The sequence below is a fragment of the Chaetodon auriga genome, chromosome 1 (genome assembly GCF_051107435.1).
Source record: "Chaetodon auriga isolate fChaAug3 chromosome 1, fChaAug3.hap1, whole genome shotgun sequence".
Taxonomy (NCBI): Eukaryota; Metazoa; Chordata; class Actinopteri; order Chaetodontiformes; family Chaetodontidae; genus Chaetodon; species Chaetodon auriga.
In genome coordinates this window covers 18,941,894-18,965,132 of record NC_135074.1, presented here as the reverse complement: position 1 = coordinate 18,965,132, position 23,239 = coordinate 18,941,894, and the positions used below count along the sequence as shown (strand labels likewise).

Genomic DNA, 23,239 nt, shown 5'->3' with positions numbered 1-23,239 from the left:
GGGTGGTAGCTGGCTGGGCTGTGGTGGAGTGCTAGTGCAGAGAGTCATGTTAGGTGTGCAGGAGTGTTGGGATGAGGCCTGTATGTATTTTTCCATAATCTAAAGCATCCGTGAGAGTAATGAACATTAGCTACATCAGGCCTTTGATGACAAAATTAAACCGAGCAAACTGCAGGCATAACAGAGCAACAGCAGCCAACCCTGCATATTACTGAACTGGCACTTTAACACACACTGTCACTTACTTTTACACATAAATCTCTTCTTGTCCAACACATATTAACCTACATATGACCAAGAAAAATGAAAAAGGGGAAACATTGCAAATGAAATCAAAACTTCAAGCTGGAAAGACTAAAACATGTGCAGATGTGTCAAGGAGACACAGTAAAGCAAGTATGAGGACGTGATTGTTCTTAAATGGGTGACCTCCTGTCTCTCATGTCCCAGAAAAAAAAACATAGTTTTTGCCCTCTGTCGAAACACTAAGAAGGTGCTGCATAAATGAATGTAACATTCAATTCTTCAAGGGCACAAAGAGTGAATGTTTTCTTCCTGCACCACCAATGAAAAGAGCTTGCAACCTACATCTTAAAGGTAGCATATGTGGCAAAGCAACAGTTCCTCTTAAGGCAGGGACGTTTTTTTTCCTCCCAAAGGGAGAAGGTCAGGGGGTCAAGGCGTGAACGTCCTCAGTGCTTCCAACCTTTTCTAGCTTCCCTCCTTGAACTCAATCAAAAAAAGGGGGGAAGTCAAGCCAAGGTGCACATGAGCACTTAAATGCAGTGGCAAACCCTTAGCTCTATGCTGAGGAAAAGAGTCGTGGATATAAGTGTATTCATAAGTGTGAGTTTGTGTGTGGTAGGGGGGCAGCAGTTACAGTCAATAGGAAGGACACTGACCTTTCTTTGCCGCACTTGCCTCTTATCCTGAAACAGTGTCTTTGGCCTGTCTATCTCGACCTGTAGCTCAGAAATCTGTTCTTCATTCTGCCTCCTTCTGCTCAACAAAGAGAGAGAGAGAGTAGAGGTGAGGTGCACAGAGGATTGAAGCTGTCTGTTTTTGAAGGTGTCAGCACACCTTACTTTTGCATAATACATATCACACCTCAGAGATGATCCATTAGCAGGTTACAGCAAGAGAGTCGAGCAATAAGCTGATGGGATACTGCTGCATCAGACACACAAAGACAAACACGCCGCACGCAGATGTGATGTACACACAATATCCTCCACGTCTCCTGGCAGATGAGAAGTTGAGGTTGTCCCTGTGGGACAGACTTGTATGTGTCTGCATTTAAAACCACTTTTACTGGACCAACTTCTGGGCTCCGACCCTTCACGGCCTCCAGAGGAGGCGCAAAAGACAAAGCGTGTGTGAGAAAGAAAAAGAGAGAAATGGAGCGAGAGATGAACAGAGAGAGGGGCAGACAGAAAAAGAGGAAAGGCAAGCCATCACACCCCTCTGCACTTCCAGACACTGATTTATAATTTTAATATCTCTAATTTCCACAGCGGCGCCCATTTTCCAAATGTCATTTTCCAATTTATGTCAAACCGTGTGACCATTTTTCTTAATACAGCTTATGACAAGCTCGGTGGCAAGGCGGATATGCAATTCAGATTGAGTGTTTTACAGGCACAGCAGCAGACACACTGGGGTGTTTGTGTGTTTATCTTTATCAGTGTCTGCTCAGTATTTTGGAGGGGAAAGACTGGGAGGGTTACACACCAGGGAAAAATTGGATTCACTGCAAAATATGTGCCTTCAGGGAACAAAACCATAATTCTGTCATAAATTTAATAATTACAGTTATCATAATAAGAATTATGATGGTGGCAATGATAATGTATTAAAATATGCATTAACATTAAGAGCCTGAAATGGAATGGTGGCTGGCTTTATGACCATTACATGAATATTGATGTTAATTAAAACAGAACCTCCCTTTTTATGTAACGCTCTATCTTCTAATGGTAAGGGTTGGACGCGGTGGTGAGCCAGATGGAGCAAAAGTCATTACTGGTTGGCTTACCCTGCGTGTGGCACAGCGGAATTCCTCTTGGATGTGCTCGAGGCCTTGCAGGTTGGCTCTTTCCATCTCAAACCCTGTGAGAGTGGACAAATAATATTTAAGGTGAAAGAAGCCTCCAAAGTCAGTGTGTTATTCCAGATGTTTCTAATGTAAGTGGCAGTGGAGCTGGCTGAGCTCTCCTGATGACAAGGAAAGATGGTCAATGCATGCTTCACTGTCTCTTGTCTGGGAACAACCACTACAATTTCTATAGAGCTCCCATTACTAACTGACTCTGTTAGTCACTACTTCTGTTATTTAGCGATTCATTTTTAAATCCAAATCTTATTGTATTATTGGACACTGAAATAATTTTTGGAGCCCATTACAAAAAACACATTCATGTTTTAGTCACATTAGCAGTACTTACACCTCTAAAGAGGCAATTTAGGGCTTCCTTAAAGTTTTTAATGACTGTTTAGTTTAAAAAAACAGCCATTTCAGACCAATTTGTTTAAGTCACTGAGTGACAGTTCAGTTGGGTTGTCTTCCTTTACTCAATCATGAATTCTCCTGAAGACTTTCTGAACCTCACAAATTAACTTTTCACTCAAGGAAATGTAGTTACAAATGAAAAGAGGTCAACGTCTTTCTCCCCCACTAAGCTAAACCACATATCTGCAGCTTATTTGAAGTATTTGAAGTTCATTCAAAGCAGTATGGTGACATAGTTGGTAACACTGCAGATTGAGATTACAGTATGGGAAATACCTCAAGAACAGTCTGCGCATTGACGATTGAAAGGACCATACCAATGATTTTCCATGTTTTGTCACATTAACTTTGAACAACTGCTACCGATCTTTTGCCAAAGCATGCAATAATTGTTAGATTGATTTCTTTCTGTATACTCCAGCGCCCATTGATTACAGTTCATGCATCTATGGTTAAGAAAATCAATTAGCCGACATGTGAAACTTGCCTGGGATAGGTAATCAATCACAGTGAATATCCCTGTATGTTAAATGAATTGGTTTTTGATAAATGTTTTTATCATCATGTTGTAATGCAGCTGCAAGCAGGGATTGCTTGAAAGCCTCCTTTCATGAGAAAACTCTGACAACTGAGACTCTGCGGTTAGTCAAGAAAGGAAAATATTCTCAATGATAAGTCAATAATAATGTAAGAGCAAATATATATATATAAGTTTCATAACAGCTACAGCTGCTTTCCAACAATAACATGAATTTGACCCAAAACAAATAAAATTAAGTATACTTGACTTTACATTTGGAGGATAAACGATGGGAAACAACCTGTTTGTTCAACATGGTCACTGAAATGATGGCCAGCTAACTGACTCCTGACAGAGAGATAACCCCAAATCTGACTTTCCATAAGCAGAAACAGAACATTCATAAGAATGCTCTAAAAACCATTAATAACAAATAGCAAGACCTGTCTATGGCATAGCGGTCTTAAGAAGTGCTTAGGGTAATCTAAACAGTCTAACCTCTATCCCTCCTCGCCCCTCTGACACAAACACTGATCGACTATCTGTGAGTGGCGGCCTGCCAGCCCGTGTTCCCTACTATTGAAAAAAGGGTAAAAATAACAGGAACAAGTTGTCGGAAATGAAATTTCAATTCATCCAGTCCCTTTATACACTGGTGCGAGAGCCTGTCGTTGAGAGGGAGGGATCAATAGTGTTTAGACAGCAGGGCAGATTTTCTAAGCGCCGGATCAATAGGAAGGAGAGAGGAAAAAATACCCCGGCTTTTCTTTGGCTGTTGTAGTAAATACGAACAAATCAGTGGCCTTAGGCTAAATGGATTGACCAGCTGTTTCCGAGTTCTGTGTTGTAAATAAAGATCCATTCTGAGGTGTGTAACCAAGGCCCAAAGGCGAGAGTGCCACTGTTTCAGGTCGGCCCTGCATGGGCTGTGCTGGACCACACAAGTGTCCTGATGAGAGGGTGAATGAGGCAAGAGAACAGAGGAGAGCGCTGACAGTGTACAGTAGCAGTTCCAAACATCATGTCTGATGTAACCCCACAGTCTGATTTGATGAGCTCAAGTATCCTTTCAACAACACCAGCAGTCATGTTCCAAATGAGCTCATTTGAGTTTTAACCTGGTTTTTATTTAACTAGATATAAATGGTGTCTAAAAGGGGATCAGCTCACTGTATGTTATTCCATATAGAAGCTAGCATTGTTGGTCTGCTAGTTTTCGTCTTGCTCTTAATCACATTACATATGCTATGTTCCAATATCCATGCTATTCAGTATGCCAGAAACACCCGGACGTCCTCCTGCATCCAGTTGCATTTTGCAGTATGGAAGCCAGTATGTTCCTATGGGTATTCCTACCCACAATCCTCTGCACAACGGAAAACTCGTCACATTGACTGAGCTGCCAAGAGCAGGGTTTGCACAAAGTCTTGGTGCCTGTTCCAAATCTCATACTTTTTATTTTCATTTCAGATTTGGTGCTAAGACTGTGGACATCTTAAAGTTTAAGATGCAATGCTATGACAAAGTAGCTTTCTATGCACACTGCATGCAACAGTGCATACTTTGTAAGGGCAGCTTCAGTCAGTATGCGATTTAGAATGCAGTGACAGTGTTCTGGTTTGTGGGAGGTATGTCCTGAGGATTTCCTTGTTATAGCTGATGGTTTATTAGTTGTTGTCACAATAAATAAACTAAAGATCAGCCTCACACCAATTTGCGCTTCTGCAGATATACACACACGTGCTGTTTGGTGGTCCAGCACATTTTTGATTAAAAAAAGAAAGGTATTTTTCATATGACTGTACAGAAATTGAAGACATAAATAATTCTTATCTTGTCACAAAATTGACAAAAATACAGATTTTTTTTTTTTTAGCTGACTAAAATAAGTCATTACATGAAGGATAAGACTGGTTGACATAGGCGACTGTGGCAGGTTAAATATCTCCACCAATATACTGTGCTAATCAGAGGGTAAGATCCTGACAGGATGACTGATTGCCTGCTTGCTTTGCCTCACCTCTGGACTTATTAAAGAAAAACACCACAGGCCGTGCTTTCACAAAACTGATTGGTCAACCATAGTGGAGAATGTGATGGGTGAAATTCATCACTAAAAACTCTTCAGACCAAACAAAACACACACTGGAGCACCAAACGACACAGGAACCTCTGGTCATTACTGATTGCCCCCGAACTCAGCAAGAAGACACTTCAAAGGACAAATGTGTGTGGAAAAGGATGGTTGTTGACTCTCGCTGCAGGGTTGACAAGAAAGAAGAGAAGGGAGAGAGAAATCTTTGGCTTTGCTGTGCTTAGAAAACACTGTCTGAGGCTGTGAAAAAAGCATGCATGAGGCTCAAATCCCTTCCTCTCACTCCTGGTTCCTGCTCGGGAAGAGTGGCCCTTGAAATTTATAGAGGAGCTACCGGGCTGGACGTTTGACATACCTAAACATACAGAACTATATTCTGTTGTCCAGAGGTGATATATAACTGCTTTCTCTTTGCATTAAACCAGTTTGGTGGTATTACTGCAGCAACTGCATAAACAGATCTCACACACAAGCCCACTGTACAATTACAGTCATATAACAGACACAGAATCTTCACAAGAATACATAAACATAGCAGTCAGACATGTTGTATGACTCATTTGAGAGCAATTTCACAATGTAATTGAGGCATTGTGTGTGTATGTGTGTGTTTGTAAGTGGCACCTCTCTCTGATTAACGTGACCCAAGATTGTGCACTTACCGGATCTCAGGCTGAGCAGCAGAGGTTAGAGCACAACTCATTGGCTTCCTGAACACATTACCTTAATGATGCCATTCCTCACGCCTCCATTTCAACACATTTAGAGATGGAGCAGTTACAACGTCTATTAAGACATTCAAATGTCTCCCCCAGCTATTTACCCACTGCTCTAGCACAAAAGGGTAGCCTGAATTAAGTGTGACAGCGCTGACTTGTTTCCCTTACCAAACAGACAAAATACATAGACAAAGTCATCATGCAGGAAGAGTCATTAAAAATTTAGATTACAGCTTCCTCGCTTTCCCGAAAAAACCCTTGTCTTTCTCTGCTAGTTAATAGGATTGTTTTTCTTTTAATATTAAAGTGTTATTATGACAGAGAGGGAAGCTGACTCTGAAGGCTGCTTGCTCTCCTGTTCCTGGCATCTGATCAAACCTCATTTACTCGACTGGGGGACTGAATGAAATGTCTGATCATTAACCTCTGTTTTTGCCCGTGGAGGAGGGGTGACTGCTTACCTCCTACACATTTCATCTTTTGGTGCACCTCACTTTAAGCTGCTGTTTTCTACGTTGTGAACAGCAAGGCCAGCCACACCCATCAGAAACCTAAGAGAGAAAAACTCAACAATTCACTAACCTGAGAAGCAAACAGGAGGTAACTGCAGTGTCCTCAAAAGCTATTTACTCTGATGGACAGTTGCAAAGATAAAACGTTAAAAAGTCGAAGCTTCTCTTCTTATACTCTACGTCTTGGCCAGGTTACTGTCCAATGAGTTGCACATCTCAGTGAGTGGTCCTTAATGTGGTTTAAATCCCCACAGACTATCTGTTCCATATTCTGGCATGTGTAGGCAGTTTTCCCCCCTGTTTTGAGGTATTTGGGGTATTCTTGGGAGGAGACGTGGGCTATTGAGAGTGTTTATGTTCCTGGCTCGTACAGAGGCTTCTAATGTTTAACACAGGGCACTTCAGTATTCAGACGCCTGGGGCTATTCTCTAAGTGGTCTTTACTTTGAAAACACAGGTGCCCTCCAGGGGTTGATGAGTGGTAGTTGTGTGCATGTGTGTGCATGTATGAGGAGGCAGTAAGCTGGGAGGGCAGATAAAGGAGCTGCACTCATCTGAGGTCCATGCAATGCTCTGAATAATATATCCATACATCATCAGTCCATGTCAGACTTTGATTCAGTGTGGTGGTCTCGCAGAAACCACTGTGGTATTATCTTTAATAATGTAAACAGGTATTAGGCGCTTACTCTCTTCTGATAAATATGGGCCAATCAATGAATTCCACTGACACTGCTTTTATATTGTAAGAGCAGAAAACCAGTTTAAATGAGGGTAATGAGAGAAAGTATGAGTTTGTTATGCATTTCACAAGTTTATGGTGTCAGTGAGTGCAGCGCTGATGGAAAGGCCTCATGGCCATTTTAGAGGCTATAGACCACTTAGCAAACCTCAGCTGGTCCTGATGCCAGCGACCTTGGTAATGAGGGGCAGCTGGCACAACAGTCATTAGGCCTAGCTATCTCCACCTTCAGGAAACATCTTTTATTTCCATAAAACCTTTTATCCACTTCTCTCTGTGCGCTATACAGTCTAACACCGGCCGAGGGCCATTAATGACTACAGCAGTATAGCAAATGTCATTACATAGCTTGTCTTATCAATACTTCTAAAAACAGAACATCAATGGAAATAGAGGCAGAGCAGATAAAATATGTTTCTGGTGGTGTCACAATCTTGTAGGTCTAATTAAGCTCAAGTTCAACAGAAAGACTGCTTGCGAGGAGAGAGGAGAGGAGAGGGTGACCCAATTAAAACCAAATCGAAACTCAGACTCACTCTGCAGTGTGGCTCATGCACACAATGAGCGGAAACCTGTGAAAACACTGAGAACAAGCTTTATTAGTCCCTAAAAAGCCCTATTGCTGCATTAAAATTCGAGCCAAATGAAAGCTTTGTTTTTTCCCCATTTCCCTACACTTGCCTGTCACTGTTCGGTTCATAAATATTGTCTTATTATGATCATCATGACGATATGCAGAAAATTTCAGAGCCAATTACCAAAATGACAGGTGAAATGGACGCGTGCTGAGAAGAAATGATGGGTTGCCATGGTGATATAACCAAAGAGTCAGACTGTATGTGTGTGGTCATGTGACCAATATCTGGCTGAACTGCTGCAACGCTCGGGCCGCACACACCAAAGGACACTTAACCTCAATCGCTGGCAGCAATCGCAGGCCCATCCAGATGAATTTATTTGCTATTTCTGTCTGCAGGTCAGGCTGGCTGCGTGTCTGGTACAGCTACAGCCAAACATCCAGGACATTGTCAACCGCTCTCTTCCAAATGACAGCCCTGGAGAACTGAACACAGAGATAAGGGAGGCCCGCATAGAATACTTAGGAAATCTGCATTAAAAGGAGGCTTCTTACAACATCCAGAGGGACTGAACACAAAGAAGGACAACACAGAGTCAGACACAGCAAAAAACAATACTGTGAATGACACAACAAACATACAAAAATACATGTAAAAAAACTAAAGGGTCTGGATGATGGAGGTACAGTAGGGTGACATGTAAGAAAGGTAAGAAGGCTCACCTGCCCACGGGTGCTGTTAGGAAAGTATTTTGTCAACGACATGTCTAAAAATATGCATTTTTTCTGATCCGTGTGCTGTTAACAGAGCACTGCTGTACCTACATGTGCTGTGTGAACTGTGTCCAACTGTGTGATCCCTCTTATTACCTTATGCACAGACAAGGATTAATATTTGAGAATGTGTAAAATGGAATTGGAAATGAAATGACTTGGATCAAAAGTTAATTAAGAGACACCTTGCACAAATATATCTTTTTAGATTGTGCCTGTTCGTACGACAGCAAGAGGGGTTCAAACCGGTCTCAACTGAGTCAGTCAACGGCAGGATAGTACAAAGCTAGTTGGAAACTAGAGATGAGCAAGAAAGTGGTCTTTCACTCTTTGTATTTGTCTCAATAAGAAGACAAAGTCTACTTGAGGGTGCACTTAAACATGTTATTTTTTTTCTTAGTGAATCACTTCAATAAAAGCAAAAGAGTGAAGCTCAGTGGAAGCGTGGCCGGGCTCCAACAATCACTCTCTGCCATCACATTAAGAACTTGTGAATATGCTTATCTTCTATTACAACTGATTAAAAGTCATTCGAAAGTAAAATGCAACATACAGCAATGCAGATGTGCCACTGATAATGATACTGGGGTGAAGCATGTGGATGAAAATTACACAAATAAATAAATAAACTCAAACAAACAGGAAAAATCATCCCACCAGAGCAATTACGGATCTAATCAGAGGTTTCTGCATGAAGGTACAGCTCTCCTATCTCGCTCCCATTTGCATCATAACACAGTGTGCAATATTAATTTCCGAGTTTACTGCTTATTGGAAGTGCAAAGTATGAAAAGCCATTAAGGCCCCAAATAGGAAAGCAATTTGCTGTCACATGGATTCAGCTCTATTAAAAAGAAAAATCTTGTTAACCATTTGGAATTAGAGTCATTTGGCAAAAGGCATTCTGCTGCACTCCAGTAAAATAAGTAATTATGCTTCTCTTCCTTCTATCCCTCTTTTTCTTTCATTTGCACAAGCGAAGTGGGGAGCGGTGGATGGGGAGAGCAACTGGATGCAAAGGTAATTAAAGTTGTTGGCTATCTGTTTGGTTAATGTAGGGATCAGGCCAGTTGAGAGCCTTGGAGGCAAAAGCAAGATGAGAAACACATCCATTTTTCTGTCTCTGTCTGCCAGCCCCCAGGCTAACTCTCATCTGGTCCATATATCACCTATTCCAGTCCCGCAATCCACAAGCTAAACAGGGAACTAACCATATAGAAAAACTTGAGCCGACTATTCCTCTGAACTTATCTCAGTTTCATTTAGGTTCCAGCTGAGTAAAATCTCATTAGCAGTTCTCAGTTATGAGAAGCCTACTGTTTAAATTAAACCATCTCTGCAGGCCCTGAAGTTTTAGCAGATTACATACCATGTACTTTAAATGATGTGTGTTTCATGCACTCACAGCGTGAGTGATCCCATAACAAAAATACTGAATACTGGACACACCTTCAACCACACAAAATAACAGCTTCAAACCTGTTCCTGCTCATTCTCATACCAACCAGACTCATTTGGAGTGAACCGTTGCCCTGGACCTTTCGTTTGCCATCATTTTCTGGATAGTGTCACGACCTCTTAATCATCGTTATCTCAGCTCAATGGGTAACCTATCCAACTTAGACTTGGCTCACTCCTCCAAAGGAATGAAAGACCAAAAAAAAAAAAAAAAAAAAAAAAAAGGCGATTTATGGGGTGGCATGTACGGCCTCTAAGGTGTTTTATGGTTGGACCTGCAGGGCCTATTTAGGAAGCGCTGCGTGCTCTGTCCTGACCACAGGTATTGATCGTAAGCAATAGCCATGGCGTGCCTGACTAGTTGAAGCCCTGCATGTGCCCTCACAGGGAGATGAAAATGAGGCCTCTGTGTGTAATGATCTGTGTATGAGCAGGGAGAGGAGGCCACAGAGACAGAGAGGAGGAGAAATTAAATCATTCCTTTGCTCTTTCAGGAGAGGCACTGCAGCCAGCCATGCTCGGCTGCTTAATGTGGGATCTGTTTTTGAGAGGAAAATTAAAAAGAGAGAGAGAAGCGAGTGAGAGCGGGGTAAAGAGAGATAAATGGCTGGATGTGGAGGCGGTAAATGAGAGCATCCTGATGCAGAGAGCTGTGTGCGGATGTCCCTAATGGGGTAGGCTGATGTGAGCTGTCTGGTAGCTGACCACCACCGTTACATAGCCTTCCTGCCTACCCCACACCAGGCCCTTCCAGCACTGAGACAACCACGCTCCATGCTAATTGGCAGAAAACAATGGTGCATAACAAGTACAGAAGAGACATTGGTCTAATTTGAGAGGGGGTGAAACGATGGATAAAATGCCTCTAATCATATGAGGCATTTTCTTGCCTGTGAGGCAGAGACTGTGGCTTTCTCTGCCTCCACCAGAGAGCCTCCAGTCAATGCACACAGGGACAAAGACTATACTGGATGAGCACTGAGAAACTGATCAGACTGTGAATCCACACAAGCTTGAAGACAAAAAGAAAAGCAAGTAGCCACACCTGAAATTCACTTAGTTGGCCAGTCACCAAAGAGTCACACTGTAAAAGCTGCGTTACATTTTTAGTGACATTGGTCACAAAAAAGAAGAAAGGAAAAAAAAAACAAAAAAAACAAAAAAAAAACCACTCATTCAGTTCCACTGTGAATACAACTTTTATTCAAGTGCTGAATTTGTGAGTAGTCTACAAGATGTGTGAATTGGACAATCACACAGTGTCAAAATCACTGGAAAATTGGGCGTAGTTCAAAAATAGAGCGACACTTCCTCTACAACAGCTGAATGAACCATCTTAAATAGAAGTAATAGTGGGTGTGAGGATGCCAATCACTGAGAACAACTGGCTGATTGTACTGTATTATTTTCACTGGAGGAGGTCAAATAAGGCACAAAAAACCTCTGCTGCACATCATGAAACAAACAGTTCCAACAGAACCAGAAAATAATCATTTTCCTCAGAAGAACCATTTCCTTTGACACAGGTGAAATGCTCAGAAGATTAGGAAGCAGTGTAAAGACATGGCAGGCGAAGACACAACAGGGACCGAACCTCCATGGCCGCATAAGACCCTCTGCATGACCCCATCCTCAAGGCCTCTCACTTGCACCCCACAGGGGTGAGTGCCTGTTCATGTCACCCCACTGGCCTCATTAACACAGCCCTCTGCCATCATTAAGACGTTTGCAGTAAAATTAATTGAAAGACAGATTAAAAATAAATTAAGAAAAATGCGTTGCAGAATGCCTACGTGCACTTCATAAATCACCGGGGCAAAGCCAGGAGCTGGCTCCCCATAATTAACTGCAGACTATTTATTTTATCCTGACGGTATAAATTAGAATTCAGACGCACAGATTATATTAGGGCTGTCTGCCATGCGGAACTGCTGAGGGGTGTGCAGAATATTTTAAGGATACAAAGAGGGGAACAGAGAGAGAGAGAAAGAGAGCGAGAGAGAGAGAGAGAGAGAGAGAGAGAGAGAGAGAGAGAGAGAGAGAGAGAGAGAGATAATATGCAGAAAGGCAAACAATATGTAAATGCATACAAAGCAGAAAGATAACATTTGCGCCCCATGGAGAAAGTATTTACTCAGCCAGTGCATAAAGAAACAATAGACAAAGCAATTAACAGCAACAATCAAGTGCATGATTAAATGAAACAACAAATGCCTGATTAAATGAACTGTGCCGACTGTTCAATCGACTCCTTGCCAGCGAGAACAGGATACAAGTTCGACTGCAAGTTTCACCAGCATTGCTTGTAAACACCAAAGCTGTGATCAGTAACAGAGCCGGTGACATAACACTGCCCAGGGAATCTCCGCTCATTCTTCCCTGCCGCTTTCCACTCCTGCTGTATCACAACCGGGCCACTTCACATGCAAATGCAGACTAAACCTCTTCTGCCAGTCAGCCTGAGACACCCCCCACAGACACACTCTCTCAGCCTCCTTCTCGCGTCTCTCTCTGTGTTACAGTCAGTGCTAGCCACACACTGCCTCCTCGTGGGCACAGTGCCCAGACTGGCACTGAGCCAGACCTGCTCTGCCACACTGGACTGGCAAAACGCTCACTCTCTCTCCACACTCCAGATTCCTCGCACATCCTTTCATCAGAATGCCTGTGGCCCTCTCCTCCTCCTTTCTCCGTCTTTATTCTGCACCACAGCTGAGATCCACACTTTGAAAGCATGCCCTCCAACCAGAGAGAAAAATAATGCTACCACGACTACTGCCGGGGAACAAATAAAGCACTCACACATTTGAATGCTTGGTTATTATGCAATCACACTGAAGGCAAAACCAAGTTATCTATAAACAATGTTACATCAAGGCACAGTACCAGGTATCAGGTGCATAGTACAGGAGTATGAACAAGCACCGTAAGCCCTGAGATGTTTTCAATTTTGTACCTTTTTATGAATCAACACAAAAAGGTGGAATCTGAGCCTCCTTGTTGTCAGTCGTTACACTGACAGATGTGACAATACAAAACAGAACTGCCGGCAAACTCAAAGTTGTTCTTGATAGAACACGGGATGATATGATCTGCACTGAAGCCCACAGCCAAGGGACAGATGCTCTATATATAGAAGGTACACTTTACTACTGAATACAAACAAAACCATGGCAGTAAATATTTTTAAATTTGAATGTCAAAATGATTAAGTAGTTCGCATAAAGGATATAGTCAGTCAAATAATTTATGACACTTAGACATACTGGATCATATTTTACATCATCTCTGCAGTACACTCTCTAATTTTGCTACAGCTGTTGTAGTTCCCAATATCACCTCCAAAATCCCTGTTTCCCATTTCCTGCTCTCTGTTGATGGTTTTAAACTCATCAACAACAAGCTGCCAGGAAATTCTGGGATTTATGGGAGGTAGTGGGCACAATAACAAAATCATGTAGTGTATCTTTAAGAATTAAGTTTTTTTTTTATTGTCTGTTATGCAAGTCTGCAAGTGTCCTACTGTGACAGCCTCACAGAGGGAGACTTGTGCGCCGTGCTGCTCCCAGCACACAATCCATTTAAATCCTACTGTTTCACAGGGTTAGATTTACTTCCCCTCTGAGTATAATGTAAATTTTGGCCGTGTGTGTGTGTGTGTGTGTGCATGTGTGTGTGTTCTGTATTTGCATTTTTATTTTGGAGACTCCTATCATGCCTGTGTTTTTTGCAGGACTACTGGGGGGCAGTATGGAGAGGCAGTCTGAAGATGGTCAGCAGCCTGTGCTGTTGATGGCTGGTTGCGTGGCTTGGCTTTATGTCATTGCAGGGGCATTTTAAGTACAAACAATAGTCCAATGAGCCTCTGCGTCTCATCGCCTACATCAACACTGTTATCACTGCAGTAACTGTATCTACAATTGTCACATTTATAAATGTAGCAATTGCCACACACAAAACACACACAACTGAAACTTTACCCAAGTGGTGTTCGAAGGGCTTATACCCCAAAATAACAAGCAGGTTTTTAACAGTCATAGCACGTAAAACAACCAGTCTGCCTCAGATGTATAATTTTGTTTCCCCGGTGAGTAAAACGCCTTGGAGGCGAGTGCATACGCAGCAGTCATGTTTGTTAAGATACATGGCTAGAGCCGGCCTTTTTTCTCAAGCACCGGAAAAACCAGTAAATCACCAGCAAAGAAAATAAATATATACTTATTACATTCTGCACGCTGCATACTATATTCACCTCCTTAACATATTGCACAGGCACAGTGCAAATGTGCAGCGCTGCACACGGGCAAAAACATACCATGAAAAATGACAGCAGGGAGGGGGAACTGCGGACCTGGAATATAATGGTGCGGTGAAGCGGAGGAGAAATAATCATACCTAGTGGTGGGGGATGAGGGGAGATGGGAGGAGCAAGGAAGCAGGAAGATGAGTCTCTGCCCTGTAGCAGGGAAATGGAGCTCCACTGCTCTGCTGCTGGCTGCCTGATTCCCCAATAACGCTGCACAAGAGCTCCCTTCAGGAAGGGGCAGCAGGCAGTGTCTGTACTGTAGAAATACATTCCCCTCCATTCCTCTCCAACATCACAGGAGACACATACAGATGCTGCAGTGCTGGACAGGGCACATCACAGGTGACACTGAAATGCTAGCTACAATGAAACAAACATGTTTACTAAAAACAAAGCAAATCATCAGGCAAATTTCCACTACGACACGAATATTCCAGCTGGCTTCCGTCCTTCACAGAATTCTGATCAGAGCTAAAATCAGCCTGCAGTTCCCTCAGCAGCCGTTAGGTGTCTCTCTTTCACTTCGCATGGCTGAAGCTCTCTCTCTCTCACCAAGTGGAGCTCCTCTGCTCCTGAACTCCCATCTACACATAATATATACACCATCATTTGAAAATGGCAGCTTTTTGAAAATTCACCTTGATTATCAGACATTAAAAGTGACTTCTCCAGAGCTGAGTGTCTGGCTAGGGGGATGGCTGCAGACGGCAGAACAATGCAGCAGGCTTGATATTAATGCCTGGCTGGGGTGTGCAGGGAGGAGAGAGGAGCCAGCCCTTTGTTCTCTCCTACAGCCAATTATTTTTTACGTGTGCCTCTTTTCACAACAACAAGAGAGAATTTAATTTTAATGCACTCTCTGGAAAAAAGGAGGAAAAACATCTACAGTATTCTTAAACAGAGACAGGGACTAGCATCAGCGGTTAAGTATATATGCACACGTCTCTGTATGAGGCACCGACAGATGACAGGGGCAACAAGAATGACATCAACCCAAACACACACAGCAGCATGAATCCTCTCATGCAAAATGCAAAAACACATTCGGCCTCACTCCTGAACCAAAGCACAACTGTATGCAGCCCTTCCTTTATGATATAAAGACCAAAATGAAAAAAGAGACACCAAAATAAAACCATGGTTATTTCATTATACAGCATTATGGCGCAGTGGTGGGGTGCGCATTAACATGTGCATACCCAGGACACGATGATATGAAAGCACACCGTAAAAATAGCAAGGATTCCTGATCAAATGGCATGAAAAATAAAAACCCAGGATTTCTATTGGTAGGTATGTGGCCAAATATTTTTCTAATTGGAAGGGCACTTTATCTTGCTGTCAGAGAAGCAGTAAAAAGCGGTGCTGTTCCCAGAAGGAGAGGAGCACAGCTTGCTGGCCTTTTATTAGTACTGGAGCTCTGATATATGCGTCTGCACTTGGCTTTCATCAGGAACCAGCACCATAAACACACACATATACACACAAAAGAACTGTTACAAACTAGCCACACTGAAGCCATTGTTAAACAATTCAGCTGCTGTACTTTCTAAACATGCAATCAGCATACTCTCAACAGAAAATTACTGCCAAAAAGTTTTCCACAACAAACTGATGGTGCCAACAGTAACTGGGGGCATTTTTTTAGGTTTACAGGTTAACACAGTGAGATAACACAGCAATCGCAAAACTACACTAGAAAGCATTCAAATCCAGAAACAACAAAGCAGTGTACAGAGCTAATGAATGCCTCAGTACAACCAGACACTGTAAAATGGTACTGTAACAAACTGGCAGTGTAAAACCATTTAGTCACAAGAGAATAAGAAAGCACAAAATACAGCATACACACACACACACACACACACACACACAAACACACACACACACACACACACACACACACACACACACACACACACACACACACACACACTGCAGCACAAATTCTTACATATACAGTTCATGCAAGCTAGTTTTTCCACACAGAGGCACTGCAAACTGACTCATGTAGACAGACAAAGACAGTCAGACTGACAGACATGCATGCGCACGCACGCACGCACGCACGCACGCACGCACGCACGCACGCACGCACGCACGCACGCACGCACACACACAGAGTCTAAATTAAATTTCAGTCCTTGGGCAGACAACTAAACTGCTTGTGTGTGGGACCTACTCTGCAGCACAGCAAAACCAATTCTCTGAAGATGGTAAAATTAAAGGGCAGAATCCAGCCTGTTTATGGTTCTCACCGTCTTCTCCTCTCAATCAAATGTTTTATTAGCAATCATTTGGTCCTAAAAGTCATGTTCTTGGTAGGCAGCTGTAGTGATAACAGCAGCTGCTGGACAGACACCGCTCCAGCACTTACCACTCCCAATTGTTTACACCTGGAGGTACTGGTCTACAAGAAGCATTAATTGACCACAAGATAACCATGTTTAGAAGGGGGTTTGCGTACCCACACCTTGTGCTTCCATCATGTTCATGTTTTCATATATACTGTATCTCGAATAAGCCTCAAAATTGGTTGTATGAGGGTGTAGCACATGATTGAGGGCTAAGTAGCCAGCTGACTATACAGAACATTTTTACCGGTTTGTTAAAAGAAAAAAGGCCAGCAGGCCAGAGGGTGTCTGGAACTGGCTGGGCAAAGAGTAAACATAAAAAACATTGTGATCCTACAAAGGGAATAATAATGTGAACAAAATGCAATAATAACATGAGACTTTATTGATCCGCTATGGAGCATGCTACCCTACCTCGTAAAATCACTGTATGGTTCTGTTGGCTGAGCAGTTGAGAGCACTGTACCTGCTGATTGAAGCAGCCGTGTTGGACAACTCTGCATCTAGCAGCAGGATTTCTTCAGTCTGGAGATAAGAGAAAAAAGCAGCGCAATCAGTAAGATGTCCAGTGTCTTGCTTTTACAACAGTCCTTTATATTTCATTTCTTATCTTCTTAGACGTGGCATTTGGGGACTAAGCTTTTCATCGCACATTGCATTGTACTGGTATTATTGTTTACGTGACAAATACATTTTGAATTTAAAAAGTCACTGCTCATTTTCATTTAAATGAAAATGAGTATGTGGCATTAAGGAACAAGGCAAAGACAAGTGGTGATTGTATTTACTATGGAAAAACATCTTGGTGGATATCTCTGCTGTTGACGCACATGCTCAAATGCATGTGCTGGCCCCGTCGATCCCTCTGTATATTGTATCACTGAGGCATCTCCTTCTACCCTCCAACCCCCACCCTGCTCTACTCTTCTCTCCTCTGGTGTCTGGAAGCAGTAATCTGTTCCTGAGCCAGCGCTGCTGGGATTAGGCAGCGACTGGAGATAGGATATATGCATCATTAAAGCGGAGAGCACAGCGTTGCAGAAGGAGAGAGACAAAGTCAACAAAGGTGACATGGAGACAGAGGAGACAAATACCAGAAACCCACATGTGCCCACATGCACACACAGGCATACATGCACATGTGCATGAATAAAACAAAAACAAAACCTCTACTGTACTCCTGAAAACCTATACACGTATCCCTGCACCAAGGCACACACATAAAATCCTCTTCTCTCTCACATACAATTTCCTAAATCTCCAGTGAATAAGAATATTGTAGTGTTGCTGTAATGGATGTCTGAGAGAGAGGCAAATCCATTAAACCTAAGGCACTAATGCAAGACAACATATATACAATATGTAGACAGACAGCACTAGTAATAACTTTGTGAAGTTAAGTTGGTGCTGGTGCTTTACAGTGCTGCCGATACTCTTCCTTCTCTATGTAATTCATCAATGAATCTGCAGTAGTTCTGAATTACTAACGACCACAACCATAGTATTACTGTAGCAGCCTACAAATTGGCTGAAAAAAAAAACAAACTAGCAATTATATGCTAATAACTGTACGATTACAGGCATTAATTTCAGTTACCTACACGGAATATTTCAATCTGAGCAAATGATTCATGAGCAGTTAAGTCAGATAAATCTCAAGAATCTCTTTCTTACGATTGTATGTACACGACACAACACAATATGGAGGATTATTTTGCATGTGAGTTTGAGATTTTTTACTTTTGAAAACAATAAAGCCTTACATTGCTTTTTAAATATTATCTTAGAAGAAAATCGTTACCTGTGACTGTGTCTCCATGCAGGTGAGACCACAGTGATGGTCTCACCGTGCTCCTGGTGTCCCGTGTCCTATCTTTGCACCTTATAACAGAGGTCTCTGCCCCAGCTGAGCCTCCAGTTCTTTACATCTGTGCACCACCTGGGTGCTTTCTGCAGCCAATCTGCCCCATGCTGCACTCTGCAAAGAACATTTATTTGTCATTACTGCTACACTTGAAAGATAGGCACCGACAAGCATACATGCTTAAAGGAATAGTTTGGCATTGTGGGAAATACATTTACTTGCTTCCTCGCTGAGAGTTACAAGACAAGATTGAAACCGCTGTCATATCTCTCGGTTAAAATTGAAGCTACAGTCAGGAGACGGTTAGCTTAGCCTGGCATAAAGACTGTAAACGGAGGAAATGGCAAGTTATCTTCAAACATAAAGAAAAGCTGCCTTGCAGCATTTCTAGAGAACAATTATAAACAGAGGATATCTTCTTGTTTAATTCTTGTAAACATCGAAAAGCAACAACTTGTGTTTGTTGCAGAGGGTTAGGGTTTTAAATGCAAGTGTATAACCCTGATTCCAGAAAAGTTGGGACAGTGTAAAATGTAAATAAAAACAGAACGCAATCATTTGCAAACGCATTGTGTTTCCTGACAACGAAGTGTTACCAAGCCCATGTAGTGATCTCCCTTACACAAACGTGTTTCACAAACAGATGAACCTCACTCCATCCTTGCTTTTGAACCTTTTGAGCCTTTTGAGGATGCCCCTTTCATACCCAATCATGATGCTATTACCTGTTACAAATGAACCTGTTTACCCGTTCAGTGTTCCAAACAGGTGTTTTTGAAGCATTCACTCCAACTTTCCCATTCTTTTGTTGGTCCTGTCTCAATTTGTTTGAAATGTGTTGTTGGCATCAAATTCCACGGAATTAAGTGCACCTCTCATGATCTATCCTTAATCTTAGCACTATACATTCCTGTATAGGCCACAACTTTGAAGGAGGTGTCATATACATATGGTGTATTTTGTGCAAAGTGTTGACGTGTGTGTCAAATTGATGCTTACGAAAATGCGTACATGTGGCCATTTAGAACCAAACCAGTCCAAAGGGAAGAAAGAAATGTTTAACAATCATCAATTAAAAGTCCACACTGGCTCTCTCCAACATTTTCAAGTATTCAGACACAGAGCCCACAGTCAGTCCAAACTTTTTCATTAACACAGCACCTACAGAGAAAATTAAACTTTTTAAGTGAAAATCTGACTTTCACTGCACCTCCTGAGTAGACTGCCACCTTTGTGAACACATGATTATATAAAGGATATTAATACATGGGCTCAGGAAGGCTTTATGAAACCATTGTCGGTGAACGGTTTATTTGCAAATGATTGCATTCTGCTTTAATTTACGTTTAACACAGTTACCAACATTTTGGAATCTGGGTTCTATGATGCTTTCTATGATGCAGATTTTCTCTGTGTTAATTTTCATAAACAACAACACTGTTCCTCACTAGTTTCACAAAAACTGCCTGTTGAGTCAATTGGAAGGCCTGGCCAAGAAGAGGCACCGCAGCCAGAAACTGAAACCATGTCTTGCTTTTTGTATGTGCTTGCCTCAGCATACACAGTTAAAATATTAATCTTGACATGTAAGAATGGATGCACTAAGTTGGATCAGAGTCCCCTTTTGGGAGTAAAACTGGATGTGTGTTGGTCAGACCTTATGGTAATGAATTGTTCATGCTAGGCTGACCTGAGCTCTCCACTCCAGCTTGCATTCCATTAGTGCTTCATTCTCTTCCTCCATCTGTACCACATGCCCTTTCACTGCAGCAGAAGAAGACATGGGATAGTAAAAGATGGAGATGACACTCCACCATGACACATTACAATCCAAAGTCTATAAATAGAAAATTGGAGTACAAGTCTTTAACATTGGATATGTTTGTTGTTCACTGTATATGAATGAAAGCATGAAGTATTTAATAGAGTACAATCTGATTTGGAAATAATTTCACTAATAGACCTTATTCATTCTACATACTATAATACAGTAATACTGTACAATTAACAGTTTCAGGTGAGCTATCTGATGGGTTAAAAATGCATTGTAACTTGGTAGTAAGAGTGCAGTGAGATGCTCCAGACAAACGGGCATCACATGTACTTGCTTGAAATTTTTTCATTGGTCACTGGAGTTGATGATCAGAAAAAAAAGATGGCATACAGTGGCAGACAGTATCTTCAGGCTTCTAGTGCCCAGTAAATGGGTTTGGACCTGTAGTAGCATATTATAACCAAGCTAAAAGTATAAATGTTTTTATATAAATCAAAACTGGTTTTTGGAGGACTAATCTTAGGATATACCAGAACTGAATTGTTTGTAATTGATTATAACTTGGATAAGTGGTTATTCCCATCGAAAAAAAAAAAACAACAGTGTCCTGCCTACTGGTGCACCTGTGGCTACTGGTGCACCTGTGGCCTATGTAGCTACAGTACTGTCATTAGATTGAACACAGGCTACAAATGCACATCATCAGTGGTTGGGTGATTTACAGTACTGATGCACCAGACAAGCTCCCACTGAGCAGAAGTTTGTATCTTTAGTCTGTACATAATTTTACAAGCAACAATCATGATTTGCATGGAAGCAGTCAACAGGACACTGACCCTCTGTCTACTGCATGTTTGGGATTGGCCACAATTTACAACTGAAATACTGAAAAAATAAATGTCATTTCACAGACAAGATGATATTCAAGAGAATAGTTTGCAGTGTTAAGACAATGCAGAAAAATATTTAACTTTGTAATCACTTTTTTAGTTTTATGAATGATTTTGTTGAGTGGTGCCTTTCCACTGCATCTGCACTGTGCTGCAATTGTGTTGCTCTGAGTCACAGAAGACAACATCTCATGGGTATTACTTCTACCGCAGTGTACAAAAGTGTGGTGAGACAGGACTATAATGGTGAATTTTAAATCACAAGCTAAAAGCTGATGGAGATGTTGAGTTAAAGGTAATCCTGTGGAGTTTCCATGTCCTCTTTTACATATATTTTCCACCAAAATGCTTTGCATATGCATCCTCAACATCTAATGTGTTAAACCTATTTCCTACCCAAAATACATTACCCCCACTAACTCTTAGAGGTCTCTTTACAATGTTTTGGCACATAATTTTCATGCTTATCCTGGCATGTGCATCTCTATAAGATGGGTTACGAAATGAGGGGAACCACTACGAGTGGCCAAATACTCTGCAGGGTATCTTTAATTTTAAATGGACTGAAATTAAGGTCTGGAAACAATTTACAGTTACCAGCTCCTGAAGAGCTGAGTATCAGAGTGGGTAAAAAGTGAGTGAAAATGGTGAGAGATCATTATGGTCAATGACATCTGAAAGAGAGGTAGGGAGGCAGAGAGAGTAAGTATAGATTGGCAGAATAGCTATGGCAGAACTGTGAACGTTCCAGCCGACAATACTGAGAGGGTGGGACTAAGATGACACCTCAGGCTCTGATTGAACGCCACAACAGAGTCTGCCCAGAGGCTTAGCAACAGGTGACACAGACACCATCAATCAACACATTCAGAGACTCAGACTGGTCAGTGTTTTTCCTCAAGGGATTGTGGCTAATAGCATTTTGTCTTGAATTTATTTCAATTGAAAACACCAAAAAATGCAGTCATCAGTCAACAGAATCCTGGGTTCATTTTGCCTGTCAATGTAACTAAGTGCTTGTTTGTCATGCAGAGTACTTTTGTCTGTTACCTCCACTGCTTGTGCAGCAGACATACATCCCTGCCTACCTGTCTGTGAGGTACAGTTTTTCTTCATGTGAAACATTTCTGTACTTAAATACATCACAAATTGAAGCAAATGCCATAATGTTTTCATTTTTGATGATCTGACAGTTACAGTACAAATACCCATATACATTTCAACTGTGACTCAAGATGCATTAGTCTAGATCAGATGGCACCAGCAAAACCACATCAAATGAATGTGAACTGACACTGGGATGGAAATATTTCAAATGTCCTCCTGAAAATGCACTGATAGGAATGGGCACATGAAGCATGATGAGTCTGCGGCCTGCTGGAAAACCCTGGGCCTAGCAGTTAGCACTATACCTGACTCTGGAGCTCCTGGGCCTGCTGAGTCTGGCTCTGGAGCTGCTTTTAGAATTGCTGCGTACGACTCTGTTCCTCCGGAGATCCAGATGGCTTTCCTGCAGTTCAGGCACAGACTGAAAGATCCTTGCTCCTGGATGTCCAGCTATTGAACCACAAAAGGAGGCAGGGCAGCGAGAGGAGGAGAAAAATCAATCTAGCACACAGAGCCTATCCTCTCTGCGCAGCCAACCTGCTCACTCTGTAGCTGAGGCTAGGACGCAAAAATGGTTCCCCATCCTCGTGAGCAGATACTCAGGAACAAAGCCAGCCAGAGTCCCGTCCCATCAAGGGCAGGCCTCATATCTGCCTTCATCAGCTAATTCTGTGTCAGTGGGACTTGAAGAGGGTCGAGCTGAATCTTCTTGAAACTACATTCAGTACTCATTCAAAAGAAATGTTTCACATTTGCACAGCGAAAAAACAAACGATACACTTATTGATGGCTAGGATGCAGTGTTTATTCTAAAAAACGCCAGTTAATAAGTTACTACTTAGACTAGAACATTCAACAAGGAGCAATTTAAAATGTTTATTTTGCAAAAGATTTTCAGGTTCAGGTGGAATTTCAAAATTCATGTTAATAAAAATAATTACATGTAAATCACTTTACAAAGTTTTAATCATAACTATCAGAACAGATTAGCAATTAATAAAAATAAAAAAGACCGAAAAATGACAAATTTACTCTTCA

The 23,239-nt window shown here is 41.9% G+C and overlaps 2 long non-coding RNA genes across 2 annotated transcripts; both read right to left on the bottom strand.

Annotated features, from left to right (window-relative positions):
- Window positions 1-920: 920 nt before the first annotated feature.
- On the bottom strand, window positions 921-17,094 carry LOC143325003 (uncharacterized). The gene is made up of 3 exons (XR_013077497.1): window positions 17,033-17,094; window positions 2,036-2,109; window positions 921-999 (listed from the first exon to the last, which is right to left on the bottom strand). It is a non-coding gene; the product is annotated as an uncharacterized LOC143325003 (long non-coding RNA).
- Window positions 17,095-18,436: 1,342 nt separating this feature from the next.
- Window positions 18,437-22,629, bottom strand: LOC143324083 (uncharacterized). Its single transcript, XR_013077434.1, has 3 exons — window positions 22,507-22,629; window positions 20,121-20,194; window positions 18,437-18,544 (listed from the first exon to the last, which is right to left on the bottom strand). It is a non-coding gene; the product is annotated as an uncharacterized LOC143324083 (long non-coding RNA).
- Between the last annotated feature and the right edge of the window lie 610 nt (window positions 22,630-23,239).